Consider the following 7,018-nt stretch of genomic DNA (forward strand, 5'->3'; position numbering starts at 1 on the left):
ACTCCAAGAAATAATAACTTTGCAGCGTGAGCTGAATAAAAAATATGTGTATAAACCAGATAAATCCTAGAAATTGGCCGCCATTTCCTGAATACCATGAATATAGAATTGTTACATTAAATTAAGTTAAAAGGAATGAAATAGGAAATTAATTGTACACTTTTGGAGGCTCACTCTTAATTCACTACAAGAGAAATAGACCAGGGCGAATCTGTTGAAATATTCCACTTCTTGGATGTAAGAGGGGGCAAGCCAATTTTTTCTGGAATACCTTCAGTACAACTCACACAATAAAAGTGTAGATCCCTAGATTTGGGCGAAGTCCGGAACATTTTCAAAATTGCAAAAATGTTTAAAATATTTTAAAAAATATCTATTTTATTTGGGTTTTTTACTTATATCTTGGAACCTTTGCATTTGGAAGAATATTGAAGAGGAAAAAAAGTTTTAGAATTGAATTTTGCACAACATACTGTAAGTTAAAAATGTTTAAATTTATTATCGATGTTGCAAAATAATTGCATGTTGCAATAATTGATGAAAAAAGGCAAAATAATTAAGTTTTTTGGATAATTTTTTTTTAAATATTTTAATTGCTTCCAGGGTATTCTAATTTTGGTAAAAAAACTTTAGAGTATAATAAAACAACTAAATTGCAAATTGATAAATGTAATTTAATTGTTTAAAAATAAAAAAAAAATGTTAACTTTAAAATTTACTGTGGCCGTCCTAATCAACCGATTTCAATTTTTTAAAAACCATTTGAAAGGTTGCGCGGTCTTTTCTTTGTGAAACAAATTTCAAGTATCAATATGCTTTATTTGAGGCGGTGCAACATTTTGAAAATACGAAATTTTTTTAAAATTTAAAAGAAAAATTTTTTTGCGAAAACTATCTAACCAATTTTAATGAAAGTTGGTGTCTTGTATATTCTTAAGTTTTTTTTACCAAAATTAAAATGCCCTCGGAGCATTTAAAATATTAAAAATAAATATCCAAAAAACTTGATTATTTTGTTGGCTTTTTTTATCAATTATTGCTATTTTGCAACAACGGTAATAAATTTAAACATTTTTAACTTCCAGCATATTGTGCAAAATTCAATTCTAAAATTTTGTTTCCTCTTCAATATTCTTCCAAAATGCATAGGTTCCAAGATATAAGAAGAAAACTCAAATAAAATACCAACTTTTTAAATTTTTTTAAACATTTTTTCAATTTTGAAAATGTTCCGCATGTCGCCCAGATCTAGGGATCTACACTTTTATTATTTGAGTTATACTGAAGGTAATCCAGAAAAAATTTGCTTGCCCCCTCTCACATCGAACTCAAAACAAATACGCCCTGATCTAAAATAGTTAATATGTGTTGAGCTTGACTGGCGAGGGAAATTGAACGGCGAAAGCCACATCCTGGTTTATTTAAGGCATAAAAACTCTTTTCATTTTGGCCGATCAAATAACTATTTTATTTGTGAATTTTTGTTTCTAAAAAGATTTAATAATAATCAGTTTTTTTGTGGAGAATTATTCCATAACTTTTACTTTTTCATTTAAAATTTGTGTTTAGATATAAAATTTTATAATCAATGATATGTCAAATACGATATTTACCCAAAACATATTTATAGTCACATGAAATTATTATTTTTTTAATTCAACTGTTATATGATTCAGTATGCAAAAGAAAATATTTTTAGTGTCTGTAAAAACATATTCTGTAAATGTTACGTATGACTGTATGGCAATGGAAAGTTATAGAAAAATGTAGGGTATGCCAGTGGATTTTATAAAAATAAAGATACATAAAAATCCCTTTACAGATTCCACAAATGTTAACAAATAAACAAGTTTTTCAAAAACGGCCAAAATAAAAAACACGCTGTATAAACAAATCAGATTAACCCAGGCATATGAGGAAAACGCCGTGACTGTTGAGTAGACAAACATCTGTAAAGTTTTTGATAAAATTTAGGTTAATTTTAGTGCAAAACCCACACACCATCAGGTGAGGTTTTTTAATAATTAAAAATAAAAGGTCTAAAATAACCCAAAATATCAACTTTTTGCCTACCAGATAAAAACGATAATGTTTATTATATAATGTGAAAGTAACCAACTTGTAGGGAATAAAAAAAACTTTAAAATGGCGGCTTTTAAAATCCGATACGATAATTTGTTGCTCGGGAAATTGCAAAAAACTGTCAAAATTCGATTATTACTAAATAAACAATAAGTTTTGCAAAAGTCAACCTACGACTTTGATATTGCAATAGTTGGCTTTTATAGTCCTTAATATGTGATTAAAATTTCAGACAGATTCATCCAATAGTTTTTGCAAAATTCTAAATGTTTATCCCAAAGGCATTATTTTTGCAAAAACTTGACACGCAAAATTGCCATGATATTTGAATTCTGCGGGTGTCATATGAAAGAGAAAGACTTCTTTTATTGGAAGAAATTATTTTATTGCAAAAAAAATTGTTTTTTACCACTGCAAAAACGTACCACAAAAACACTGTCATTTTTGTCTTATAAACAATTAGAATAAATTTGTTGCTATTACATCTATAGAGATTATTTTTCCATATTCGTAAAGCTGGTATTTTTACAGAAATTAAAAAAAAAAGTTGCTCTAACTTAATTTGGGGCAAAGTTAGACACTTTTTTTTTAAGTCTTAGTTACTTTGTTTATAACAATTAAGACTTCTAATAAGTGCCATTTCGAAGATAAAGAGCTACAGTTTCTATAATCGAATAATCGAATTTTGACACATTTTTGCAATTTCCCGAGCAACAAATTATCGTATCGGCTTTCACATTATAATAAAAATTATCGTTTTTTTCTGGTAGGCAAAAAGGTGATATTTTGGGTTATTTTAAACCTTTTATTGTTAATCATTAAAAAGACCTTACCTGATGGTGTGTGGGTTTTACACATATTATACTAAAATTCACCCAAATTTTATGAAAAACTTTACAGATCCTAGGCTACTCAACAGTCACCAATAGGTCATTTATTTTCCTCATATCCCTGGACTATATATTGAGATGTGATTCTCGCCGTTCAATTTTTCTCAAAAATCAATTCTGATATATCTAAACTACTTATTCTCCTCGAGGATTTCCTTCCCCGTTCTTCCTTTCCAAAAAGGTTCCGAAATTGTCCAACTCTGTAGCTCAGCCGCTTTGTGGTAAAGGTGCAAACAATTTACATGATATTTTTAAAGTAAACACATTAAAAAGCTGATGAACAACATATTTCTCTTAAGAGAGTCACCCCTTCAAAGCAAATACTTAGGTATACCTAACACCTTATGAATGTGATTATCCGAAATAATAAAATCCAGTAGTTCGTAGTTCACCGCTTCATCAGAAATGAAAACACTCATTTAGAAAATTGACAGCTCCGGGAGCTTGTAAGACTTATGAAAAGAGGTTATCCATGGATTTTAATCCATGCGGCCGATAGTAACGTCCTGCTCTCTCCCCATTTGCCGACAAGAGAAGGAGATAGTGGAGCTGCCTTCCCCAATTGTTATTTCAAGCGGTGATAACTGGACAATGGTGTCCACATCAGAGTAGGCGAGGGGCACTGTAATAATATTGACGCGGTGTGTGAAGTGGATGGAACGGGGTCCTGTTGGGTTCGGCCCCAGCTATTGTTGAAACTATACTCCTATTGGCCGCGTCCGCCATGTTGATGGATTCTTCGTTGGAGTTTCTTTCTCAGAGTTTCACTGTAACAAAAGGTTGATTTCAGTAATGTGTTGAATATAATCTAATCGGATAATGCATGTGTTTGTTCTAGTTATGTCGGTGTGTCTTTTATTGAAGGTTGGAAATAAAACAGGATGATGATAAATCATCATTTCTCGAACACTGCAATAAATTATAAAAGTTGATTTCATGTATGAAACAAGTATTTAAAGAAAACTACGTGAATTGTGTTATTAATGAGATAAGTTTGAAAATGGGACAAGTATAGGTTTATCACTTGAAAATGTAAGGTTCGACAATATCTTTGTTGTCTTTGAGATATAGGCAAAGCAAACTATGATTTATTCACTAATACTGTTCAGAAAATAACCGAACTTTATTTCTTTAAACTTTATTAAAAATCTTATACATTATTGCTCCTTGTCACCTTCAAAGTACTCCCTTTTCCTATTCACACACTTCTCCCAGTGGTGTTTCCATTTGAAATGACCTTTGAAGCCTAGGTATGACGAATTTGCTTTGATGTCATCAATAGTCTGAAAACAGCAGCACTGATTGAATATTGAAAATAGCAAAAAATCGCAAGGGGCCAGGTTTGGCGAGTGAGGAGGGTAAGGAAAGACAGTAATCTGATCTTTGGTACAAAATTGACGAATTGACAAAGCTAAGTGTGCGGGTGCATTATCATAGTGCAAGAACCATGAGTTGTCTCGCCACACTGGTCTGGTCACTTTTTGCGGATTTTTTCACGTACCTAACCATATTGTCAAACGCCTTGATAGTACACGCGGTTCACTGGTTCATCTCTAGGCAAGAATTTAATATGTACAATTCCATTAAAGTCGAAAAAAAAAACAGTGAGCATCACTTTGACATTGGATCGAGACTGACGCGCTCTCTTGGGGCGTAAAGATTCTTTGACAATCCATTGTGCTGAATAAACTTTTATCTCAATGTCGTAGCCGTAAACCCAACTTTCGTATCCCGTTATGATCCTTTCAATGAATGTTTCATCATCATTGGATTGTTCAAGAAGTTGCCGACAAACGTCCATACGATTTTCTTTCTGTTGTTCGAGGAACTTTTGCTGCAACTCGAGTATGTTCAATTTTTCAGTCAAAATTTCATGGCATGACCCAATTGAGATGCTAACCTCTTCTGTAATTTCACTGATAGTCAATCGGCGATTTGCACACACCAGATTTTTGACTTTTTGAACCTGGGAACCATCAACTGAAGGCTAAGGCCTTCCTGGTCGAGGATCGGACTTCGTATTTCATTAGAAATTCATTACTTTTATGAAAAAAATCAAATAATCATTACACTCCAGACATTCAGGGTGATTTGGAAAAAGATATCACAAATTTAGGGACTAACAAAGCATGAAAATATGATTTTTTTTCTATGAGCTTTGGCCATCAAGAAAAATTTTAAAGTTATATTGTAATTATATCTTTTCAAGAAAAAAAATGTATTGAAATTTAGTACAACTAATTTCTCAAGAATGCTAAATGGAATATTGTAATAATATGCTAATGAAATTGTATTTTAGATAAAAATAAATAAATATTCTCGTTGAATTGCCTGAAAACGCACCGTTTATTGTGAGAGACCAAATTGACTGTTTCAAAGACAACCAGCTTCTATTCCGTCATATACAGGATGTCCGGAAATAGATTATAATAGCTTTCGTGGATGAAAATAAATCGTTTTAGATCAAATTACCTGAATACAATGTTGTTTCTTCAAAAAGTTATCCTTATTTGGAATTTGAGTTTTCTTTTTTTTTCTAAGAAAGGCATCTTTTACTTTATTCGAAAAATTAGACATTTAGAGAATTTAAATTTAAAATAAGCATCTCTAATAGTATCTATTAATTTTACAGAAAAAATCAACAGGAATTTTTTATTCGACCACCAATAGGTAGAAATGACGTAAAAATTTGAGTTTTTTGTCTTGTAATTATCTTTGAAATTTCTGCGACAATGAGTTTCTTTGTACTTTTGATGGTTACACTGTACATAAAATGGCTTTTCAGTAAAATGGAAGATATTTTTTATTTTAAAAACTATATTAGAAATTAGATAAATGCACTTATCCAATCTGTAAAACAGTAGAGCCGAAATTTTGGTTTGTTTGTAGCTACAGGGCTTCCCACTTTCTCCGTCACTGGTTGACATTTGCCTGTCGATTCAATGAATTATTACTTTTATTGGATAAATATTTTCCAAGTTTAATTTATCTACATCAAATATCTTCAGGCAGTGGCGGCTCGTGAAGGAGGACTCTGGGACTCCGCCCCCCAGATATTTTCAAACTATAAACTTAAAATAATGTATTTATTTAAATCAATAAGAAATCTATAGCATGCATTCAATATCTCTTGTATGTTAGGTTGGTTGCATAAAGTGCATGTACTCCGTGAACGTAGCTCAGATTAATGCCATCTGCCATCTATGATCGTACCAAAGAGTTATGTTTGACCGTGCGCGCAATCCCCATTCCATCGCGGACCGTGAAATCTGAGTCCATCGTGCAAGCATATTTTTACATATGATTGGATAAATTGGCACGAATGGCACGTGGAGGGGATAGGCGACGATAGGCTCGCGAGCTTTGTTTTGGGACTCCATGATGCAGTAACCCGTATCACTGAAGTGTGGTTATACGTGTTTTGTTTTTGCTTTGGCGCTTTTTAAGACATTATATTTTATAAGTTTAAGTTTAAAATGAAGGTTTGTGAAATAAAAAAACTTGTTATTAGTAATTTAAGTTTAGAGGAAAAAATCGAATTGAATAATAACGGACGTCCAACGCCAGTGGGCCGGCTTTCGCAAATTTGATAAAAACATTTATGATAAGACCCTGTGGTTGTGTGGTTGTGACCAAACAAATAGATTTTTTTGTTTTGTATGTTTATTGTTTGGAGGAGGCGAAGAAAACTGGACGAAAACTGGAGTTTCTGACTTGAAACATTTAGAAATTAAAATTAAGAAACATGAAAATTCTCCTAAACACAAAAATAAGTTGGTGAGTTTTTTACTTTTAGGAAGAGTAAATATTGCTTCTTGTTTAAATAGTGCTTATGCAGAACAAATAAATAGTAAATAGTCATAACGAAACAGTTAAGAAAAATCGATTGCTTCTTTCAAAAATTTTAAATATCTTAAAACTATGTGGTACATGTAACCTTTCTCTTCGTGGACATAATAAAAAAAGTGACTCGGTAAACAAAGGGGTATTTTTAGAACTGATAGACTATAGTGCAAAAATTGATCCCGTTTTAGATAAACATCTTA

Source organism: Anoplophora glabripennis, unplaced genomic scaffold, assembly GCF_000390285.2.
Source record: "Anoplophora glabripennis isolate ALB-LARVAE unplaced genomic scaffold, Agla_2.0 scaffold76, whole genome shotgun sequence".
Taxonomy (NCBI): Eukaryota; Metazoa; Arthropoda; class Insecta; order Coleoptera; family Cerambycidae; genus Anoplophora; species Anoplophora glabripennis.